The sequence below is a fragment of the Pinus tabuliformis genome, chromosome J, assembly GCF_031772625.1.
Source record: "Pinus tabuliformis cultivar Carrire ecotype Pingquan chromosome J, CPIR1, whole genome shotgun sequence".
Classification (NCBI taxonomy): domain Eukaryota; kingdom Viridiplantae; phylum Streptophyta; class Pinopsida; order Pinales; family Pinaceae; genus Pinus; species Pinus tabuliformis.
Window position 1 is genome coordinate 606,851,157 of NC_142295.1, and position 24,725 is coordinate 606,875,881.

The following is a 24,725-nucleotide window of genomic DNA, read 5'->3' on the forward strand; positions in this document are numbered from 1 at the left end:
TTTTAGGTGTTGATGTTTCGAATCTATCTTGGTTAGTACCTACCACCTCATCCTATTTGGTCGATTGAAACTAATCAAAGAGGATGGAAAAAAAATTGATAGAGTTATTATAGTGGTGAAAACTAGTGGTTGGTTATTATAGTGGTGAAAGATGAATTGAAGCAATATTATTCTACGCTCAGTGTTGCTGGTAAATTTTTCTTAGTTGCAATTATGATTTTTCAACATGGAGGACATAATGATGTTGTAGACATAATAAAGAGTTTTTGGAATTTCATCCAAAAGCATGGCAATGATATTCCTTGTGGTAGGAATGGAGATTGGTTGGAGATGGATAAACAAGGTACACCTTTTATTATATTGAATCAAAACCAAGACCATGTGGAAAGATGAATCACATCTTATATTTGGAGGAAGTCTAACATGTTGTGTGTAGATTATGTATATTGGTCATTGATGTTTTTGAGTTTGATCTTAGCTAGAGTTGGTACTTGGGAGGAGTACTGTAATAACATGTGACATTATAAAATCTTGTACTTATTGCCTGCATGATATGGAGCATGTAAATAGTATTTAACCATATCTATCTATGTATTATGTAAATGGAATATCATTGTATGAATCTTGTAAGAAGGCATTCCCATTATTAGAGTGAACAACCTTGTTTTCTATTGAAACAATTTACCTTGTAAAGAATTTTATTTTCTCAATTTCTGCCAATAAAATATACAACAGGAAGATGGGGTTTCCCGGTTGGGTTCCCTAGAAAAATATTGTATTATTTTATGTGACTGGGTTTCTTTATATCTATTTCTATTCCACTGCTTATCTATCATAGAATAATCTTGTGTCTTCGTGTAACATAATTAGTTTCAGATTTGTTTGTTCAAGCAATTGTAGGATTTCAAGGAATTTATACAACCCTTAACTCCTAGAACCCCTAAGCCTTTCTCCCAAACCATAGGTGCTCCAACACTAATATTCTTGGTTATATTAGGTTTTTGTTCACTAGCCCTCCAAATACAACCTCCAAGCACTACTAGGGTCTAAGGAAAAGAGCCACAAGGTCCCAAAATCTGATCTACATGTTATGGACAGTCATATTTCCCCCAATATCCTCCACGTATTTGCTTTCAAAGGGAAATGATATGGTATTATAATGTCCACAAATGCATCTAAGTTCATAGGAATAAAGTAAGGTTCATCTCCATGCATGACCCAAACATAATTCCTATCTACTCAAAAGAAAAAAAGAGGATATAAGGATGTCCCTTTAGCTGTCATCATCCTTTAACACTGGTCCATTCTCTTACCAAGTGTATGTGTAATATTCCCATACAAGTCTATAATATTCTCAAAGGTTTTGTCCACAACATGCTCAAAACAACATTCAAATTCCCTTAGTTTTCTCCAAGTCTATTCAAAACTGACACAAGCAGTCCTCAACTACATGAATGGTGCAATCTTCAAGCTATCCATATCTAGGCTCATCCCCTTTTGACCCCCTTTTTAGTGCCTTCAATACAAATTTGACCAAGGTCATATTACAATTGGATCTCCCTTTTGCATATGGTGAGAATATTGCCTCATTCTTTAGGAATGGATTACTTCTAAATAAAATTACACTAATACTCTCAACATATGTGGGGCTAGAAAATACATTAAGAGGAGAAAACATCTACGTCAAACTCAACCTTATTGTCAAACATAGGTCAAACATATATAAAAAAATAAATAGTGTACACATGTAATTCTTACATTGTTGGATGGTTTTAGATTAACTCCACCATTTTATTTCCCCACTTCCGTGGTAGCTTTCCATTCCGTTAATTCTTCAACAACTTCTTTCAATTTTCCAAGTTCATTGCCTTTTTCTCTCAATTTCTCTTATGTATCATGCAATTGAAGTTTATTTTAGAACCCCTAATAGTTGTGATAAGTGGATTAGGGGCTCCCTTATCATAACCCATAAACCCTAATGCATTTAAGCCCTTAGCCAAGGGGGACCAAGGGTGTAGTTGTAGGGGCACTGGGAAAATTTGGGGTTCATAACATTAGGAGAAGTTGAATGGTATGATAAAAAAGGTGGCATAGCTATCTTGTTGTGTATTGAATGGGGCAAGGGGAGGTCCAATCATGGTTTAGTAAGATTTATAATCCTAGAATTAGAGAATGAGAAGGTTTCTTAGGACCTAATGTCATATGGGCTAATATGCCTAGATGGAAGGTAAGAACCCCAAATAGTGGTGATAAGGGCATTAGGGGGGCCCATTATCATAACCCATAAGCCCTTAATCCATAACCACTAAATTACCTATCCCCTTAACCCCCAATCCATAATCCCTTAACCCGTACACTCATAAATCATAACCCATTAACCCCTTGACCAATTAAACCTTAAGCCATTATCCCCTAACCTAAAATCCATGAACCCCCTAAGCCCTAACCCCTTATCCTCTTAACATGTGACCCTTAAACCCTAACCCCTAACCCTTACTTGTACATATGGATGGAAAATCCAACATTGTACTTTGATAGTTCGGTCATACTGTCGGATTTTTCTTTCAAATATTTTTTGCATTTGAAAAAAAGCCCTGAAATTATCGAATATTTGACAAACACAATTATCGTCAGATATCTGACAATATGTTAGTAAGATATCTGACAATAATTTTGTTTCTCAGATATGCGATGACACTTGAATGTTTGTCAAATATCTGAAGTTTGACCAGGTGAATGATCTATCTATCAGAATGTCGACATTTAACAAATTCAATATTTTTCCAATTGGACAACGTCTCTCTAGTCAACAACTGTCGAAATTCCAATGAAATAGATATTTTTTGGTCATAATACAAAAATATTTTATTTTGTTAATTGCATTACAAATAGTTAAACACTATTGGGGTTTTTTTTTTAAGATAATCATCATTGAAATTTTTGTAAGGAAACATGTCACATAACATTCCTCCAAGAGGAAAAGGAGATGTGAGATCTACATTAGAGGCTTTGGGTGATTGTCTCCCTTGTTTCATCCATGTTTATCATCTTTAATCCCTCACAGAATTCCAAATTACTCAAAAGAGAATTTCAATCTCTGAAATTTGAACATGCCAAAAATAGATTTGTTTCTAACCCATTTTGTATAGTTGAACATCACATATCATTGAGTGAACCCATAATGTTGTCTATGGAATGGTATGTAGGTATGAACACCTTGAAAAACATATCTATTCCCTTGACAAAATAATCTTATGAATACATAAACCAATTATTTTTTAAATATTCATGCCTTTTTTTGAGTTTTGCAGAAGCCTAAGGGTCGTAGAGAAGTGCCTCACCCTATGGAAAACACTTAGGCACAAGTTAGTAAAAATTTGGAAGGTTTTCAAGGCTTTCTTAATGCTTTTTCTATACTGCATGGAATTATTTTCATGTGATATACGTTGTATTGCACAAAAAAAAAAAAAAAAAAAACACGTGATATGACAGAGGCCATATAATTTTGAAGGGACATGTGGTAGACACTCATTGGAATATCATGAGTTGGGAAATATTTGTCCCGTGGCATGTGTCACATTGTCATATCATTGAAAACTTTGAGGAGGACATGTGGCATGCTCTAATTGGTTGTTGCACCTCTTGTAAACTTTGAGGTTGACACATGGCACACTTTGGTTGGTTTTTGCATTTCTATAGTCTTTGTAGATGTGATAAATATGAGGAAAGGGGATTGCCACAAAATAAAATAGTTTCATCATGCAATGAAGAAAGAGAGAAAGAAAAATAAAGGAAAAGATAAGAGATAGAGGAAGAAAAGAGTAAGGAGGAAGATGTGGGGGACATAGAAGACACAGGGAAAAGCAGGATGCATACAAAGAAAATTTGTGCGAAGTGATATTGTATAGGATAACATTTTCCCCTATGTGACATATTGCATAGATAAAATGTTCATGTGCATTGTGGCACATGGTTTAAAAGGCTTGGCGGAATGAGAATATTGGTGAGAATGTGATAGAATTACGAAGGAGTAGATTTATAATCCAATAAGAAGTTAAGCAAAGATGAATGTGTCAACAAGTATGAACCCAAGGATGAATCATACTAGTTGGGACATGGCATAGTACAGATGTCTAGTGAACTTGCTGCCACATCACCATTATGATCGCTGACGTGGTTGAGAAAAAGAGAACTTGAAGAAATATTTAGAAGGTCATATCTTTCTACGAATGACTCATAATTAAGCCATATTACAATTGTTGGAAAGTTATTATTGAGAAAAACATGTATACAAGATCAAAAGAGAACCTATAATAGTGCATATAGAGGAAAAAAATCCACTAACTCGCCTCCTTAATTCCAATTAGAGGGATGGGTACATGATAAGAGAATGCCTATCATATACAACAAATAACAAACCCAATAAGCTGTTAAGCAAAGATGAATGTCTCAACAAGTGTAAACCCAAGGGTTAATTATACTAGTTGTAACATGGCGTAATACTAATGCATGGTGAACTTGCTGCCACATCACTAGTATGATTTCTAGTGTGGTTGAGAAAAAGAGAACATAAAGAAACTTTTAGAAGGTCATATATTTCTATGCATGACTCATAATTAAGAAAGAATACAATGGTTGGAAAGCCATTGTTGAGAAAAATACATATACAAGCTCAAAAGAGATCCTATAATAGTACTTAAAGAGGAAAATTTTCATTAACTCACCTCCTTAATGCCACTTAGGGGGGTGGGTACATGATAAGAGAAGATGAATTTCCCTATCATATTAAAAAAAGAACAATTCTTGGATTTAGTTCTTGAGGGTCATATCAATGTCCTTGTTGAAACTATTCCTTCAAATTAAGATATATATTGGAGTTCTTCCACAATAATTAGATGTATGGATAGCAAGGGGACTAAAAACATCTAGAAGACACTTTCACTTTTTCTATGGTGAAATAAATTTTTCCTTGAGATTTTCAAAGTTTCATTTTGGAAGAGTCCCAAAATGGTTTGAGTGGAATTAAATAAATTTCTTATGATATTATTGGATTCTTCAAATTGTGTAACATCTACCTTGGGACTTATACTTTATTCATTAAAAATGATTTCATATTCATTAAAATAAATGGTGTTTTAATATCTTCAAAGATAAATTAAACTAAATTATAAAAAGAGAAATAAAATATCTAAAAAGAATCACTTTACTCTTTTCAAATATTTTGTGCTAGATTTTGAGTTTGAATCTTGTATCATTTATATTAATGTATTAAATATTTCCTTTATGTTAATGTATTACCTATTTGAAGTAGTATCTACCAAAGTTGTTGTGAAACCATATTATTTTGTAGTAGTTGAGTTTTGAATCGGTTTTCCCACCACAATTTTAATGTATTAACTATTTCCTTTATGTTAATGTATTACCTATTTGAAGTAGTATCTACGAAAGTTATTGTCAAACCATATTCTTTTGTAGTGGTTGAGTTTTGAATTAGTTTTCCCACCACAATTTTACATGCTGAAAATAGTCAATTCGAACCCCGCACTGAAAATATTCAATTCGAACCCTGATTCAAAGGGTTTGCACAAGGAAAGACTAGTTGGAGAATCGAAAGAATGAAGGCTGAGCATCCTGGATCTGCTTCACAACAATGGCTGGATGGATTTCTCCAAGCTTCAGGTGGCCCAGAGTTTACTTGAGCATGTAAATATATTCATATCTCTTGCCTACCCCTATATTCAGAGCCTGTTTGGTTTCGAATCAACAGGCTCTACTCCTACCCCTGCCTTTGTCTTTACGTCCTCTGCCGCCTATGTTTTATCTTCTCGTGGCTATAATTGCTTTGCTTCCATATCTGCTTATGAAATTTGGTTAGCTGGATAAAGACTGTGGCTCACCAAAGCATGGATTTGACTACTTTCAGTGTTATGCAACTACTTTTCCCACACTTTGGTACATATGCCTAAAGAGGAGGAAATAGTGGGAACGAGTACTTGAAGGAAGACAGACTGATGCTTTACAAATGAGAGCGACCAGTCATTCCTTTTATTAACGTGGGTTCGTTCCTGACGCAGGTTTACGCAGGTTCTTTCCCTCTCAATATTTTGGGTAACTCATCCATTGGGTATGAGAGCAACAACCGGGAATTTGTGTATGTGGGGTAGATATCATACGTGCCAGTTCATCCAACGTGTTAGCTACTCTCAAAGTATATCATCCTCACTTGGGATATGTAAATTACCTCATATGGGAACAGAGTAAATGCGAAAGTCGTCCCCTCTCATGCCAGTGCTCTAGGTTGCAAGACAGAGAGCTCTAAGGCCAAACTTATTTTCAACATTATTTTGCAGAGGCAATTCGAGTTACTGATTCTCAACATTACTATGCGGAGTAATTCGATTCAACTGCAAGCTCCGGACATTCGATTCAATTGCAAAGTCAGTTCAACATGCATCTCCTAGTTAGCCAACCTGTTTTCAGTCCGGATATGCCGTCCATTTGGATCAATTGCGAAGTATGTTCCATGTTCAGTGAAGATACAACGTATTGACCCTTTCAATGCTACAATTTCATCGCTCAAATTTCAAATCCTAGGTCCAATCCGAATGAATTTTTAATTCATAAGCTTGCTCCATGACTCTGTGTGTGTTTATCATCTATTGTGGAGAAATATTTCGGAATGGCAAGTGAAAATAGGATGACAAACCAAATCTTACATTTTCTTCGCTTCTTCATATTCCTAGTGTTTCTTCTTCAGATGAAACTACGGGAAGAAGCACATGCGCTTTGGATAGAATAGTGTTAGGCGCCTCTCTGACAGGTAGAGAAACCAGGATTTCTAAGAACGGTAGCTTTGAGTTGGGTTTCTTGTCCAACGCAGTAAGTGTAGGTCATTCCTATCTATTCCTATGCAGCAGTATTAATAGGTTGGTAGGTAGTTGGTAATACTAAAATGAAAGTTAAGTGGGTATATCGTAGCAATGTTGGTTGTCTTCATTCATCAATGGATCAAGACAAAACTCCAGTTGATCCAACCAATGAACCAAAAGAAAATAGGCAAGCAGTCACACCACTAAAATATTTATTATTTGTTATCCATATAATCCATCTGTAATCGGCCTTTCAACCTCGATCTATGTAAGAATAACTAGTCCAATCCAAGAACCAAGAAGAGCGCATCTCGACCATTGATAACAACCCAATGTTCACTGGGATTAACACCATGGGAACAACTCACATTAAAGCTATTGATATATCAGTGATTGTTATAGACATATTTGGGCACTGCAACCCCAAATTCATATGTCCATAAACTAAGGGATCCTTAAGTCCCTAAAAGTGTTGTTTCACACCCTAAAGGATCATGGTCAACTAATTACATCATTTCCCAGAAGTTCCACATGAAAAACTACTCAGAACTGGCTAAAACTAGACCATACAGACTGCTCCATGGGCAAGGTGTGATGCATACTGACTACCTAACTAGCTAGGTGCGATGCATACTTAAATGGCCTTCTATGGGGTGCAATGAGCAAGCATAGACAAATGGTAGAGACAGTTTGCAAGGTGGATGATCATGGAATCTTCTAGAAAGTTCTCTTGTGACACTTGCCTCTCTAAATTCGCCCAGGGATGAGTAAGAGATCATGAAATCTCCAAGTGGAACCAAGAACTATCAGTGGAATGACACTAATCAAAAACCTAGATCTGACTCACACCCTGGCAAGACATCTATAAATGGATCCCTCATCTGAGAGATCTCGGGGGCTGGAAGTTTGTATTTTGTAAGGAAGTGTTGTTGGTTTTTTTAGAAGAGACATTGCATTGTTGGGTGATTTTCTTGTTCATGAGGTGAAGAGGGCTTCTACAAGTGGGAGGATGATGCTGGATCAGACAGCTGGGTTGTAATCCTCTCTTACATTACTATTAATAAAGTTCTTTGAGTTTTCCTCCATATGATCTTGTATTTGTGAATCTTATTATTTATTAATGCAATTGTATGGTCAATGTGTTTCTGATTCCGCATTGTTTATGATGTTTTAGATAGACATGGTTTGATAGTTTGTTGTTACTTTGACTCTACAGGTACTCTTTGAAGCGGGACAAGTAGGAGAGGAGTGACAAAGTCTATCAAGGAAAGGAGAAATCAATCTAGGATCAAAGCGGAAGATCCAGGTTGGTCCTCTTTTCTTCTCTTCCATCTATCACACTTAAAGGAACTCTTGAAAAGCTTTCATTGTTTGTTTCTAAGATAGCTACCTGTCTTCGTGGAACTAGCAGTTTGAATCGACACTAGTTTCCCTGAAACAAAATGGCAAATCCGCTGGGGAACGAATAGTTTGTTTTGTTTGTTTATTGTTTGTTTTATAAACTACAGACAGAGCCTAAAGTTAGCCAACAAGCCTTCGAAACGCCCTTGCTATGCAATTGCAAAGTAGATAAACGCCACTTCAATTAATCTCCGGGTTGGTTTATGAACTAAACATCTGACTAGCATCCTAAGTGCCCTTGTGGTAGCTCAGAACCTCATCAGATCCTACCCTTATGCTTTGTGTTTACTTTCCATCATTACTCAGCCTAAACCACTGAACTTAGCTGCAAGTTTTGAGCAAAAACCAAGCTCAGTTTCGCTCCCTGGCCCATCACACTGTCTCAACTGTGCAACCTAGATGCATCGCACCTCCCATGTGTTGCAGGTGAGATGCATCCATGTTTTCCTGTGTTGCAAGTGCGATGATTGAGTGAACTGTGTTTTCTTCTCTAAAATTTGGTTTTTTTCCTCTTTGTTTTTAGCTTTATTTAGTATTTTTGTTGTTCATGATCAGTACCTTCTTGATGTAACCAATTTCCTTCACATTATTTCAGCCTCCATCAGTTATGAATTGTAAATGCTTTTGTGTATTTTTCAATCATTTGCAATCTTCCCTTGTCGAAAGTAGCCTAATCAAACTGTTTTTTTTTATGCAAGTGTCGTAATTGTCATTCTGAATCAAAAGAAGAGTGTCGTAAAGTCTTCCTCTTCTAGATAGTTGATTGTACTTTTGTCATTGTACTTGATTTTGAAATTATTAGTATTTAAAGTGTCGAAAATAGTTTTAAATTCGAAATTCAAAAGTGTCGTCTTAGTCTTCCTTTCGTTTTGAAAAAACAAAATTGTTAGTATTGTCGCTTTGAAAGAAAGTAGTTCAGATCTGTACTTAGCTTTCTTTTTGTCATTCACACGTTAAGGAAGCAGAAAACAAATACATGCTTGTGCATCTGCATTTTGACTGCTTGTGAAATTTGATTTAGGAAAGTACATTTAGTGTGTGCTATATGCTCTCTGTTGAAAGAAAATCATTATCTTCTTTCCTTTGTAGCTAGGATTTTCATTGCTAAAAGAACATAAACCATTGTTTATCATTTTAGATTTAATATTTAAGAATTTCACATCTACATCACACGGTGAACCTTGAAAGACAAACTTGTAAGCAAGATCAACTCTAAAATAAACCTCAATGAACATAAAAACGCTTTGGAATCTAATGCAACACATCTAGAAGTCTAGGCTAGAGACGTGTTCTGGTGTTGTAAAACCTAGTAACTATCGTTTTCATCGAAGGTTGGGAGATTCCTCCTCTTTGATACGACAAGTGCTAGTACGAACTTGTGCTCCCTGTATCGTCAAGTATATATTGGGAGACCACAATAGGCTGATATCCTTTATCCTTAAGAAGCTGTGTATGCCGCCCTATCGATCGTCATGCACTGAACACAGCATTCGGGAAGATTGACTGTCGTACATAAGTCCTTGGTAATTTCTCTATCATTTATCACCAAGGTGTATTTTGCAGTTTTACGATCGATTCTGTAAACCCTCTGTGTAGACTTCCAGAGTAGTCACTTCGTTCCTTTTCGACTCAAAAGAAAAGGTCCATCTGAGCACTTGTCACTTCAGGCTCATTAAAAATCGAAGGCGACTAGAGTCACCTTTAGCTTTTTCTCAACTCTTAAAAATTGAGAAAGCAAGTTGTGTCAAAGTGTCTTAAAATTCATTTAAATCGGAATAACATTTTTCCCCTTTAATTTTTGAGTTGATCAAGTAATCCGCAATCGTGGAAGAAAGTCAATCAAAACCTCGTCGTTCGCAGAGACTAGCGAGTCAACCGTCTTTGACCCAGAAACGAAATCATCCTGGGCAAAGTGTTCTCGTTTAACTGAGTCCAATTCACCTGATTTATTTGAAACTTGTGTTTCAACATCGTTAGAGACTACAGTTACTCCAATTATCTCTGGTACATCTGCCTTTACAGAAGAAGTTCTGCAGTTACAAGAGGACATTAGAACTGATCCTAGTGTAACAGTAGACACCTCTATTCCTAAAGTAGTTCCACCTAGGACTGATCAAGAAATTGAAGTTCACTTACCTAAACATCTGGAAGTCGAATTTCAGAATTCAGAAGGTGTCACCCCTCCAATATCTGTTACTACAGAAGCTACACTTTCTTCAGCTCCAGAAATATTTTACGGACCTGGCGGTCTACCTTTTCCACCTGGATTGATTGCTATAGAAGGGATAGTAGAGGATCTTCCACCCAGTACTCCAGTGCATTTTGGAACTGGGATCCACTTACATCCTTCTACTATAGAAGTTAGTTCTTTTTCATCACAAGTTCCTGTCGAATCACTAGGAAATCTTTTGGATAGACTAAACATGTCTGAACAACCATCAACATCTAGGATTGTGTCAACTAACACAGCTACGGTGGAGCTTCCTACTGTCGTTCCTACAATGATTTCTGGTATACCATCTGTCCCGACTAGTTATCAACAACAAGCTAGAGTCCAATCAGGGACTATTTCGACGACATGGTCAGTTCCTATTTCTTCATCTAGATTCTCATCTGGTATTTCTTATGTTGAAACTCAACAAGTTGATCCAATGTGTCTTCAAAGGCCAATCTACCCTTTAAGTACTAGATTACCACCATATGGGGGGCAGTATGTGTTTTCATTGTTCCCTCCTAGAGAACAACCATATGAGAGTTTACGACAAATTTAAGGTCAAACTGGAATTACATCTAGTGGTTGGGTACCAATACTGCCTCAACAACCAAGGATTATATATTCAATGCAACCAGTCCATCCTGTGTCGAATATTCCCACTACACCTGCTATTTTGACCGTATCGCAAGTACAAGCGCTACCTATTGTATGTCAACCTCAAGTTTCTCAGGTTGCAATACAACAACCTCTCGTCTCAGTGATTCAATCACAACCTCAGGTTAGTGCCTCCTTATCTGGAGCGACTCAGGCTCAAACTGGTACTATGACTCTTCATCTTGGTCAATCATCTAGTATTGGACAACAGCAAATGGTCAAACAACCATGGCTGGTTCAATATCAACAACCGCAATTCCAGCAATCATACCAAGGACCTGAGCAACAAGACTTTGTAAGTAATGGGCAACCGCATTTCCAAAGTGGTTATCAACAACCATACTATAATGGTTATGCCCATCAACCTTAACAAAGTCACCAGCATCAAATACATTATGCTGGTATGCAAAGACCTACTGCTCAGGCGATTCCATCTTATCCTAGGTATGCTTCGCCTAACCTAAATCAACAGTTGCCCTTTGTAGCAACTCTAGAATTACCATATCTAAACCGTTTGACGAATGATCCAATTGCTTATGCCCCTTGGTGGCCTGCGATTCCTCATAAACTTCCCTCTAATATACCTAAATTCAATGGAAATCCGGGTGAAGATCTGTCGAATCATGTGATGACTTTCCATTTTTGGTGTTCATCCAACACCCTGAATGATGATTCGATTAGGCTTCACCTTTTTCAGCGAACGTTAACAGGTCCAGTAGCTAAATGGTATATAGAATTGCCTAGAGCTTCGTTTGACAACTTCAGTATCCTTGCCACTACCTTCTTAACCCATTTTCAGTTACCCATAAGGTATGAAACAGGGACAGAACTCCTTACCAACTTTAAACAGATGACAACCACTCACATATCTGATCATATTCATGAGTGGCGGTGTCATTGAAGAATGGTGAAGATGTACGTTCCTGATCAGATTTTAGCTGAATGGTTTATAAAGTAATTGCTACCCTCTATTACAGAGGATGTGGCTAAGGGAGGAGTTGTCACTGAAGAGCAAGTCATTGCTCGTGTGCAATATTTAGACTTGATCTATACTCACTCTGGCATGCTCTACGACAAATTCCTGACACTCCTAAACTAGAATTTTCCATTCCTCCTCCTCCTAAATCAAATAAAGACTCTCATGGTGGCAATGGCTGTTGAACTAGGTTGTCGTTGATGTCAATATGGCAATAATCTGGATACTAGAGGGACAGGAGCAAAGTCCATCAGTATAGTCGAGCCATATATATATATATATATATATATATATATATATATATATATCATATATATATGCGGAAACAAACTTATATGCAAGGAGGTCTTTGAAAGACACTGCCAAGCCAGAGGAGTAGATGGAGACAAGAAGCCAGAGGAGCCACATTGGACATGACTAAAAGGAGCTGCAGGAGGAGCCACATACATATATACATATGCCAAAATAGGCATATCAGAGAGGAGCCGATGGAACAAGAGGAGCCAAGAGCAGACGGACCGAGAAGAGCAGATGGACCAAGAGGAACCAAGAGGAGCCATATATATGTATATGTCACATATATATGCCAAAGAAGAGGAGCACACAGAGACCGATCAAAAGAGCATAGAGAAAGAGCGGAGGACACAGCCATCGGAGCAACAGAGGAGTAAACAGAGCTATCGGAGCCATAGAGGAAGCAGACAGAGTTATCAGGAGCCTATCGGGAGCAGAACAGCTATCGGAGAGCCATATCAGAGCAAGAGGAACGTTGCTTGTAACATAGCCATATATGCCGCAGATAATAGATATCGGGAGCATACACATATATCGGAGCAAGAGGAGCCATATCGAAGGAGTGTCAGAGCAGAGGAGCCATATCGAAGACAATACTTCATATATATATAGTTGTGTTTAAAGCCAAACTTTCATCAAAGCGGGAGGATACATAGGAGCCGTTTGATCTGCCAGATCAACGGTCTAGATGAAATCGCAGAGGAGCAGAGAATCCTTATCACATTGGCGAAAGTCGCTTGGAGTTGTCGGAACTATTTCAAGGAGTGATCAGCGAAATCCAGAGCCGAAACTCTTATCAAGCAAAATAGAAAGCATATCGGGTCCACGGAGGACTTGTATCATTTCGGAGGTAGCGATCAGCGAAATCGCCGAAGGACCCGGAGCCGAAACTCTTATCAAGCAAAATAGAAAGCATATCGGGTCCGCAGAGGACTTGTATCATTTCGGAGGTAGCGATCAGCGAAATCGCCGAAGGACCCGGAGCCGAAACTCTTATCAAGCAAAATAGAAAGCATATCGGGTCCGCGGAGGACTTGTATCATTTCGGAGGAAGCGATATGTGACATCGCCGATAATTGGAGCCGAAATATTATAAAACAAAACCTAAAGGAGCGTCGGGTCCGCAGACCCTTTGTATTACAAAACTGTCGATGCGAACCTGCTGAAAAGCCGGACCCGAAATCATTAAGAAGCAGAGTATAGAGGGTCGTCGGGTCCGCAGAACTATCGCATCGCAAGAGGCCGCAAAAACCCCGACATCCCGGACCCGAAGTCATTTTAGGAAGGGATGTAATCGGCATATCAGGTCCGCAAGGGCGTCAAATGTCGGAGTTAAGGGATTAATTGGGATCGCTGAAATCCAGACCCGCCGATAATTATAAAGGCGGGCGGATAAGATTTGAAATCCGCGAATGTTCATATTGAGCAGAATTACATGGGTTCCCGTGTATTAAAATATATGTGACCGTGGGGTTTTATAGTGTTGGCCATATATTTGTATATGTGCATTTCCGTGGGGCTTTAAAGCTTAGCCCGATAGTTAACACGCGCTTGGGCGGTGGCTTCCGATGGGTGATTAAAAGCGTCGATAAAAAGGTGTTTCTGATTCTAAGTAAGTCCAAGGTTTATAGAAGGCACATAGCCTAAGGAAAGCTTTCGATAGACATAAAGGCGGTGATAAAAGGGTGGCTCCGATTCTAAGTATGGAGGCAAAAATACTATAAGGAACAGTCCCGATAGCTTGAGAAACCAAATCATGGCGATTATGATTATGATAAGGACGTGGTTGTCCGATAAAAAATGCCATCCCTGTGTGTGCCCACAATTATTGGCAAAGCAGCGCTGTTACAAGTTTTTGAACTTGTGTTCTCTACGGATGACTCGATCCTTGCTCATTGATTCAACGTGTCCTGTGAAAACGAATGGATAGAGGAAGCTACAACGACAAACAAGCCAACAAGTGAGGAAGCTGAATCAGGCGAGAAAAAAGCCGAAGAGCCAGCGAGAAAGAGGAAGAATGGACAAAGACAGGCATGCATAAAACAGTAAATAGAGGACTACATGTGTGTGATGGTTGTTGCAAACAAACCAGAATATGAGGTAGCAGAAGCAGCAGAGGTGGTGGAGCATTGTTTGAATTTGCTAGTGAACACTACTGCGGCTGTTGAACACTGTTAGAGCTGTTGTGGGGGTGAAGAACCAAAGTGTGAGGTAGTAAAAGCAGCGGAGGCTACAGAGGTTGCAGAAGCAGCAGAGGTTATAGAGGCAGCAGCAGCAGAAAAGGCTATTGGAGACTATGCGTGGGTAGTGTGCAAAGCTGTGAAGACTCATCCATAAGAAGACATGGTTGTCATTGATACTGTAGTTTGGAGACTACAGTGAAGCTGTAAATAGACAGAACTCAGCAGAGAAGAGTTCTGAGAGCAGAAGGATTGGAGTCCTTGGGGTTGGAGCCTTAAAAGTGAGAAGTATGGGATTCCTTGAGGCTGGTGCCTCAGAAGTGAGATTGGATTGGAGTACTTGGGGTTAGTGCCTCAAAAGCAGGAAGGATTGAAGTCCTTGGGAGTTGGTGCTCTTAAGTCCAAGATTGGTGTCTTGGGAAAATAGAGTTGGTGCTCTGGAGGTTGGAGCCTCACCAAAGTCCAAGTTGGAGCTTGGCAACTGATTGTGGCCATCTATATATTGTATTTATTTTACTGCACAGTTATATTAATAAAAGCATGTATTCTTGCTGTTCATATTGTGTTCTAAATATATATGTTTTAACTAGTAAAACAATAGTGGGAAAAAGAAATACTGATTCACCCCCCCTCTCAGTATTTCCAACAATTGGTATCAGAGCCAAGTTCCTTCATTCAAAGCTTAACAGCTTGAAGGTTGACTCTTAGAACACAAATGGCGAGATCAAGGAAGAAAGTCTCCAATCCTCCTAAGGATGTGTCTCCCTCTACTACTAAAATAGAAGACAATGAATTTGAGGAGGCTCCAAGGCTCAATGGGAACTTTAATATATGGGAAGTAAGAATGAGGAATTTCTTACAGACTCAAGGCTTTGAAATCTGGAAATCTGTGATTGATGATAGCAGTATGGATGAAAAATCCAAGGAGTACAATGCAAAAGAAGTAAAGGCAATCTTGAATGGGCTACCTGATTCTGTAAAGAATGATCTAGGAAAATGTTCATTAGCAAAGGGTATATGGGACAAACTTCATGACCTTCACTCAAAAGGAGCATTGACCATGAACATCAATCAAGAAGATAATGGAAATCTAGAAGGAAATCCAGAACCCATCATAGAAGCTGAAAATAAGAATGATGACATTAAGACTGTAGCAGACCAAAAAGATGAAGAGAATGAAAAAGACTTCGTAGAAGAACTCCTTGCTTGACTTATGATTGTCATGGAAGAGAATAATAATTTGAAAAAAGAAAATGAGGCACTTAAGAAGACAGCTCCAGTTGGTGACCAAGATCAAACAAGGAAGAAAGTTGATTTCATCAAGCTTCAAGTACAAGAAAGGGATGAAGAGATTGCCAAGCTTAAGAAGGAATATCATAAAGCAAAGAAGTAGGAAGATATCTTGTCAAGTCAACTTGAACAAAGGCACAAGAGTGTGAACAAACTTGAAGAAGAGATTGGTCAGTACAAGGTAGAGGTCTCCTCCCTTAAGTCTCAATTACAAGAAGCCAGGAAACAGGCATAAGGAGCTGAGAAGAGAAAGGAGAGTAGTCAAGCAAAGAATGAAGAAATCTTCAAAATGAAGTCAGATATCATCTCCCTTAAAATAGTAGCAGCTGAAGCTACTCGTAGCAAGGAAGAAACTGAGGAACAACTTGCAAAGAAGAATAATGAGTGTGAAAGATTGGAAGAAGAGATTGTCCTCCTTAGGAAAAAGGTTGAAGGGATGAACAAAATCATGAAGAGCTCTCAGGCCTTGGATGACATGCTCAGCTATCACAGATGTCCATCTGATAAATCAGGTCTCGGATATGTAGGTGAATCCTCAAACAAGAATGAAAATGCTTCAAACAAAAGAGATGTGAAGAAGCTAGAAAGAAATAGTGATGCTCCCAGTTCTAGCAAAGGCAAGGAGAAAAATCAAGGCTACAATAGAAAAAATCCTGCTCCAAGAAGAAATCCTGCTCCAAGAAGAAAACCCGCTCCAAGAGGAAATATAGATGATGACAAAGATGCGAGAGGATTCAGAAGTACACCAAAGAAACCTCCATCTCCCAGGTACCAAAGTTCATTTTTTGGTTATTGTTATTCCTGTTCAAACTTTGGCCATATGGCAAAAGACTGTAAAGTATATCATAAAGATAGATGTTGTGGTCCCCAACCATCTCATAGAGATAGATGTTATAGCCTCTGACAACCTCCAAAAAACAATTTTGCAAGAAGAAACCATGAATTCTTATTCATGTACAATGTAGAATGCCTCAAGTGTCATAACATTGGTCATATGGCACGAGATTGTAACTTAGCATGGGCTCTTACACAAGCTAGAACCATGCAAAAGAAGAAAGTTACACAAGTATGGAGAAGGAAGGAAATACAATCCGAAAGTCCCTTGAGTTCTTCAGCCAACAGGATGTATCATTGGCCTAAATTCTGACAATCTAAGCATTTTATAAGAAGACTCTGCCAAGAGGAGATGATGCATACAGTTAGGGGGAGCCTATCATGTTTCAGAAGCACTCCATTGAAGCATATGATCCTGTAACCATTCTTTGGACTGTTGTTAAAGAAATAGGGCAAACATACATGGTGCTGTTTGTTATCACTGAAAATTCTGTTGCCAAAAATTTTTAGCCTAGCTTAAAGACAGGGTGTTTTCGCAGCGCATGAATTCTTTTTAGCAGTTTCGCAGCGCTACCTGTTTAGGTGGTTTCGTAGCGTGCTACGAAATTGGGGATTTGTTCGAGTTTTCAGTGGAGGCCCAAATCCTAGCATGCCTATTGTACAGAGTTTTGCTTCCCTCCAGAAATGCAGATGAGAGCAGTGACAGTGTTTTCAAGGAAGAAGTGCGTTAAGCTCGTTTGTAGCAACATAGATTTGCTCAGTGCTCTCCCTGAGACTAATACCTTGAAGATCCTTTCCTGGGACAATCGCTTTTCTCAAGTCAATGAAGTCCTTCTGATCTCAACTCAGGTTAATTATGTTGGAAAAGTAGCAAATATATATGAAGCTGGTTATCGACTAAGTGGTGGTGCATATATCATCTCCAAGTACATTGGGAATTCATGGTTGTGGGATCATGTTCGTGTCAGTGATGAGTTTTTGACAAATGAAATGTATTTGCATTTAAGTATGCGCCTCATGTTCTAATCTTTGTGTATTGACCGAATACAAGGAACCAAACGAGATGTTGAGATTTGATAAACATTACCAGTTGTTCGTGCATTAGTTCCTCCACCGACAGAGAACATAGACACCTGGTTGACATTTGTTTTTCTTTGCCAGAAAAGGGGTTCGGCATCGTTAATTTCATATAGGATTAGGATGACTCCCGATTGCAAACATTTCGGCTTTAGCAGCGGCTGCCATTGGATTGGTTTTACATCTCCATGGTGCTACAGTAAATTACAGTTGAAAGGCAAGAGCATCAGAGCGAAGACAACAATGGCTCACGGGCTTCGTGCAGAGCGAGTGGAAGGAGAAGGCAGTTCTGAAGCCTTTCTGAGCAAAGTTTGATACACACCTCCCTCTTGGGTGATAGAGCTTCATCCGATTCCGTCCCATTTCTATTCTCTCGGACATCTCCCTATACCAATTCATCGATGGAATCTTCCGGGCTTACCATCAAACATTGAAGTCTGGATAAAGCGTGATGACTTATCAGGTATGCAACTTAGTGGGAACAAGGTGCGGAAGCTAGAATTTTTAATGGCTGATGCAAAGGCGCAAGGTGCAGATTGTGTTATCACAATAGGAGGCATTCAAAGTAACCATTGTCGTGCTACTGCAGTGGCAGCTCGATACTTGAATCTTGACCGCTATCTCATATTACGAACTACCAAGGCACAAGTCGATGAAGATCCTGGCTTGACTGGAAATCTTCTTGTGGAGCGGATGGTTGGTGCGAACATAGAGCTTGTGTCCAAGGAGGAGTATGCACAAATTGGCAGTATCGCTCTTGTCTTACTTGTGAGAAATGAAGAAGCACCGTTAGCGCTGGGAAGGAGCGAAACATTGATTGTGAATTTTTGTGCCCTGTTTGTTCCATAAAGTGTGATCTATTTCCTTTTTGGAAGGAAAGATTAGAAAATGCATCTGACACAGAATCCAGAGATACTCTGCAGAAACATCTCAAATCTGCAATCATTGTCGTGGATGAGACAGAGATAAAAAATATAAAAAGAGCATCGATTTTGTGTGCTTCAGTTCTCAATAATTATGTTAGGCCTAAGCTTGAGGTGATATTTGATGAGGAAAAGAAGGTAACCCACTCTAACCTTATGAAGGATATAGAGAATGTGATTCTGAATCCCAGCATAGCAAAGGTGAAACTGAAGAATGGCAACAGCAGCTATTCAATTTTGTGAGGAGTTTAGAAGAAGACTGTGTCTTTTAAATCACACAGCAGTTTCGTAGCGCGCTACGAAACTGCTGTAGGTGATGTTTTCAATGCAGAATAAACAGTTTGACCGGGAATGTTAGAAGAGAGACACCTGTACATCAATACAGCCTACATCTCATCTGGAGACATGGTGTTTGGTAGCAGCGTTCCATACTTTGAGTTATTAAAGAGTTGGGAACATGCTGCTACATTTTCGGAGGATGGTAGGAGACAGGGACCTTAAAAATAGGTGTTTTGATCCTGATGATAAATGATCCATCAGCACTTACAAGTATCCAAAGTCAGCGTTCCTTGCATCTGTAGCTCAATCATCTTGAGCCTAACCAACAAAAGACAGCTGTCAAAGATCAAGAAAGGAATCAGGCATACGAGGAGATGAAGTTAGAGTTTTAGTGTGATTAGGACTCTTTGTAATTACAGCTCAATACTTTATGTATTTAATGAGTTTGTTTAAAAATAGATAAGGGTAGTTAATGATAGGTCATCGAGCTCCCCTCATGCTGGAGGAGGAGACTCAAAGTAGTTTAGTTTGTTTTCCTATATATAGTGAAAACTCTGATGTAATGAGGGTTGGAGATTTATACAAAAAACAGAGTTTTTATATTGACTGATGTAAAAGACTTTTGACAGTAATAGAAAGATTACTTTTTCTTCTCAAGATTCATCTTGTGTTTAAATGCTCAGAATATATATGGTTGTGTCTCTTCCTTTCTGTTTTACAGCTCCATAGATGTGCAATCACTCTGAATTCACCTAGTGCTCAGATTTCCTGTGTATGTTTATGAGTTGAGGTTCCTTTGAGAAATGTTTTGAGTGTTTAGACATTATATGCCTTGACTTCCATGAATGAGTAGTTGGTAATTTACTGCAAAGGTGTTTGACTCCATGAGCCCAATGGAAGAAGTCTTATTTTGTTGTTCCAACCAGCTTATTTTCATGTACTGTTTGAAGAGTTAGCCATCTTTTCTTGTTATTAATTCATATCAAAAATCGGTGAGAGAGCCCTCTCTGACTAAGGAGGCTAAGCCTTAGTCTAAAGCCTGGTTTGAAATAGTTGCATGAGATCTTGCTAAGTAGCAGCCCTTAGTACATGATTTTGTGATAACATTTTGGTGCGTCTGCCGGGAGTCTGAAGATTACTCATTCCCGTAGTTATAAGATTGAATTTCTGAAGGTAGCAGGAGTTCAAAAAGGTTTTCGAGGTTGCATTCTACCTTGGCGACTCCATTGTTGAAGAATCCAAAGTTCATACATTCATGGTGTTTCCACTGGAGCTATGAAGGACCCAGAAGCTGCCATTCTTAGTTCAAGGTATGCATGTATAGATTTCTCAGGAATTCATGGTTTCCCAAATCATTTTCCCAAGGATGCATATTTTCTAAGGAATGGTCCAAAATTCAACGGAGAAGATTTGAGTTTAACCTTGAGGCATATATTAGATTTTTGTGAATTCTCAGAGCTTCTTAGGGTTAAACATGAGGATGTTTGCATAAGGTTATTCTATGATTCACTTCAAGGGAAATGCAAACAATGGGTTGAAAGCTTTCCTGTCAAATCCATTAAGTCATTTCAAGACTTTTGGCTCATGTTTTTGGAGGAATGGATAGATAGGTCAGAGTTGGTGACAAACTCTCCCTCAGTTGAAGATTTTAAGCAATGGAATAATGATTATAAAAAAGAAGAAACAAATGAATATTTTTCTTTGTCCTTGTCCTCATATCTAAAATCCTTTGACTGCAAGGCAGAGGATAAGATGAGCTTTTTGGATGAATTTGCTACGGACATTGAGAAAGAAATTGAAGGCTTGGAAGGTAAAATTCAAGCATATAGTTTCCATAATCATGATCATTATTTTCAGAAGCTTTCTATGACAGAACACAAGGAAAGAGTGTTGGTTCCTTTCTCTTTTACGCTTGAGGAACTGAACACTGTTGTTGAAGATCAGTTTGCACAGCCGGAAAGTTACAAGAAAAATCAAGCTGATCGTGTATTCTGGGATCCTATAGCTGATTACATGGAAGAGTTTTACTCTCCAGTGTTTCAGTTTACTTATAAAGATCAGAGACAATTTCAGTGGCAGCGGTCATCACACCATCATATTGGCTCTGAATTCCGATGCAGTCAAAGAAATCAAGTATCAGATAAAACAGAGGATTGGCTACATTGGAAATTTCATATTGATTGAGCAGAAGGAAGTTGAAATTGTTAGGGTAGGTAGGTATAGGTAAATGCAAATAAGCTCAAGGTCAACTGAGCATTTTTCAGTAGATGTAGCTTTTTTTCTCCTACAGTCATGCTTGTCAAGCAAATTTCTGTTTGTCATAAATGGATAAGGCACTGGACCTGCGAGTTCTTAGTGTACCACAAGGGCACACTATCCCAAGGGGAGCCACTGTTATCACTGAAAATTATGTTGCCAAAAATTTTTAGCCTAGCTTAAAGACATGGTGTTTTCACAGCGCATGAATTCTTTTTAGCAGTTTCGCAGCGCTACCTGTTTAGGTGGTTTCGTAGCATGCTACAAAATTGGGGATTTGTTCGAGTTTTCAGTGGAGGCCCAAATCCTAGCATGCCTATTGTACAGAGTTTTGCTTCCCTCCAGAAATGCAGATGAGAGCAGTGACAGTGTTTTCAAGGAAGAAGTGCATTAAGCTCGTTTGTAGCAACATAGATTTGCTCAGTGCTCTCCCTGAGACTAATACCTTGAAGATCCTTTCCTGGGACAATCGCTTTTCTCAAGTCAATGAAGTCCTTCTGATCTCAACTCAGGTTAATTATGTTGGAAAAGTAGCAAATATATATGAAGTTGGTTATCGACTAAGTGGTGGTGCATATATCATCTCCAAGTACATTGGGAATTCATGGTTGTGGGATCATGTTCGTGTCAGTGATGAGTTTTTGACAAATGAAATGTATTTGCATTTAAGTATGCGCCTCATGTTCTGATCTTTGTGTATTGACCGAATACAAGGAACCAAACGAGATGTTGAGATTTGATAAACATTACCAGTTGTTCGTGCATTAGTTCCTCCACCGACAGAGAACATAGACACCTGGTTGACAGCGTTCCATACTTTGAGTTATTAAAGAGTTGGGAACATGCTGCTACATTTTCGGAGGATGGTAGGAGACAGGGACCTTAAAAATAGGTGTTTTGATCCTGATGATAAATGATCCATCAGCGCTTACAAGTATCCAAAGTCAGCGTTCCTTGCATCTGTAGCTCAATCATCTTGAGCCTAACCAACAAAAGACAGTTGTCAAAGATCAAGAAAGGAATCAGGCATACGAGGAGATGAAGTTAGAGTTTTAGTGTGATTAGGACTCTTTGTAATTACAGCTCAATACTTTATGTATTTAATGAGTTTGTTTAAAAATAGATAAGGGTAGTTAATGATAGGTCATCGAGCTCCCCTCATGCTAGAGGAGGAGACTCAAAGTAGTTGAGTTTGTTTTCCTATATATAGTGAAAACTCTGATGTAATGAGGGTTGGAGATTTATACAAAAAACAGAGTTTTTATATTGACTGATGTAAAAGACTTTTGACAGTAATAGAAAGATTACTTTTTCTTCTCAAGATTCATCTTGTGTTTAAATGCTCAGAATATATATGGTTGTGTCTCTTCCTTTCTGTTTTACAGCTCCATAGATGTGCAATCACTTTGAATTCACCTAGTGCTTAGATTTCTTGTGTATGTTTATGAGTTGAGGTTCCTTTGAGAAATGTTTTGAGTGTTTAGACATTATATGCCTTGACTTCCATGAATGAGTAGTTGGTAATTTACTGCAAAAGTGTTTGACTCCATGAGCCCAATGGAAGAAGTCTTATTTTGTTGTTCCAACCAGCTTATTTTCATGTACTGTTTGAAGAGTTAGCCATCTTTTCTTGTTATTAATTCATATCAAAAAACGGTGAGAGAGCCCTCTCTGACTAAGGAGGCTAAGCCTTAGTCTAAAGCCTGGTTTGAAATAGTTGCATGAGATCTTGCTAAGTAGCAGCCCTTAGTACACGATTTTGTGATAACACTGTTATCACAGAGGTTTATGTCTTAACTCAGGAATTTAATGTGAGAACAGATAAATTCTGGACACTAATAGAGGCAGTCTTCAAACAAACAGATACATCTGGAATGGAGGTTGAAGTAAGAGCAGCTAGCAGCATATAACAAACTGAAGCATTGTAAAAGGATGCAGATCAGCAATTAGATTTAAAAGGCAGTCACAGATTGGATATTTGAATCTGCAGAGATATGTACAAGAACGCAAGGAAAAGATGGCTCACAGGAAGGAGAATGTTGTGCAGTCAAGCATAACTGAAGCTGATACAGATCACTTAAGGAATATAGCAACAACAAGGCACAACCCCTCACATTTTTTTTGTCCAAATGCTATGATGATTGAATACTAGATGGCAGTAACTTCTATCTTGATTCGAACTCTGGAGGTCTCTCAATTCTGCCTATGGAGACATCAATATGGATTGAGCATGAAAGCCTGGACTTGGACACCTGTGTATGGCCATTTGCAATCTGAATGAAAGCATTAAAGTAGAGCATCCTGAAGCATTGTTGAAGCCATGATAAAGCAGTTCTGAGACATGAAGATGATAAAGCATCAATCCTTCTATCTTCGTGAAGAACAGAAGCAGTTTGATAGGGGGAGTCCCAGAGCACTCCTTTACCATTGATGTCAAAGGGGGAGAGAAGAAGAATATTGCCATCAATAACAAAGGGGGAGATTGTTGAACTAGGTTGTCATTGATGTCAATATGGCAATATTCTGGATACTAGAGGATGACATGAAGCCAAGGGGATGCAGAGCAGATTCATGAAGAGATGGGAGCAAAGGCCATCAGTATAGCCAAGCCATATATATATATATATATATATATCATATATATATATATATATGCGGAAACAGACTTATATGCAAGGAGGTATTTGAAAGAAACTGCCAAGCCAGAGGAGTAGATGGAGACGAGAAGCCAGAGGAGCCACATTGGACATGACTAAAAGGAGCTGCAGGAGGAGCCACATACATATATACATATGCCAAAATAGGCATATCAGAGAGGAGCAGATGGAACAAGAGGAGCCAAGAGGAGACGGACCGAGAAGAGCAGATGGACCAAGAGGAACCAAGAGGAGCCATATATATGTATATGTCACATATATATGCCAAAGAAGAGGAGCACACAGAGACCGATCAAAAGAGCATAGAGAAAGAGTGGAGGACACAGCCATCGGAGCAACAGAGGAGTAAACAGAGCTATTGGAGCCATAGAGGAAGCAGACAGAGTTATCAGGAGCCTATCGGGAGCAGAACAGCTATCAGAGAGCCATATCAGAGCAAGAGGAACGTTGCTTGTAACATAGCCATATATGCCGCAGATAATAGATATCGGGAGCATACACATATATCGGAGCAAGAGGAGCCATATCGAAGGAGTGTCAGAGCAGAGGAGCCATATCGAAGACAATACTTCATATATATATAGTTGTGTTTAAAGCCAAACTTTCATCAAAGCGGGAGAATACATAGGAGCCGTTTGATCTGCCAGATCAACGGTCCAGATGAAATCGCAGAGGAGCAGAGAATCCTTATCGCATCGGCGAAAGTCGCTTGGAATTGTCGGAACTGTTTCAAGGAGCGATTAGCGAAATACAGAGCCGAAACTCTTATCAAGCAAAATAGAAAGCATATCGGGTCCGCGAAGGACTTGTATCATTTCGG

General features: G+C 38.8%; 1 pseudogene; it reads left to right on the top strand.

Moving 5' to 3' along the window:
* The first annotated feature begins 17,397 nt into the window (after positions 1-17,397).
* LOC149228429 (uncharacterized) lies at positions 17,398-18,639 on the top strand (annotated as a pseudogene).
* Positions 18,640-24,725: the final 6,086 nt, after the last annotated feature.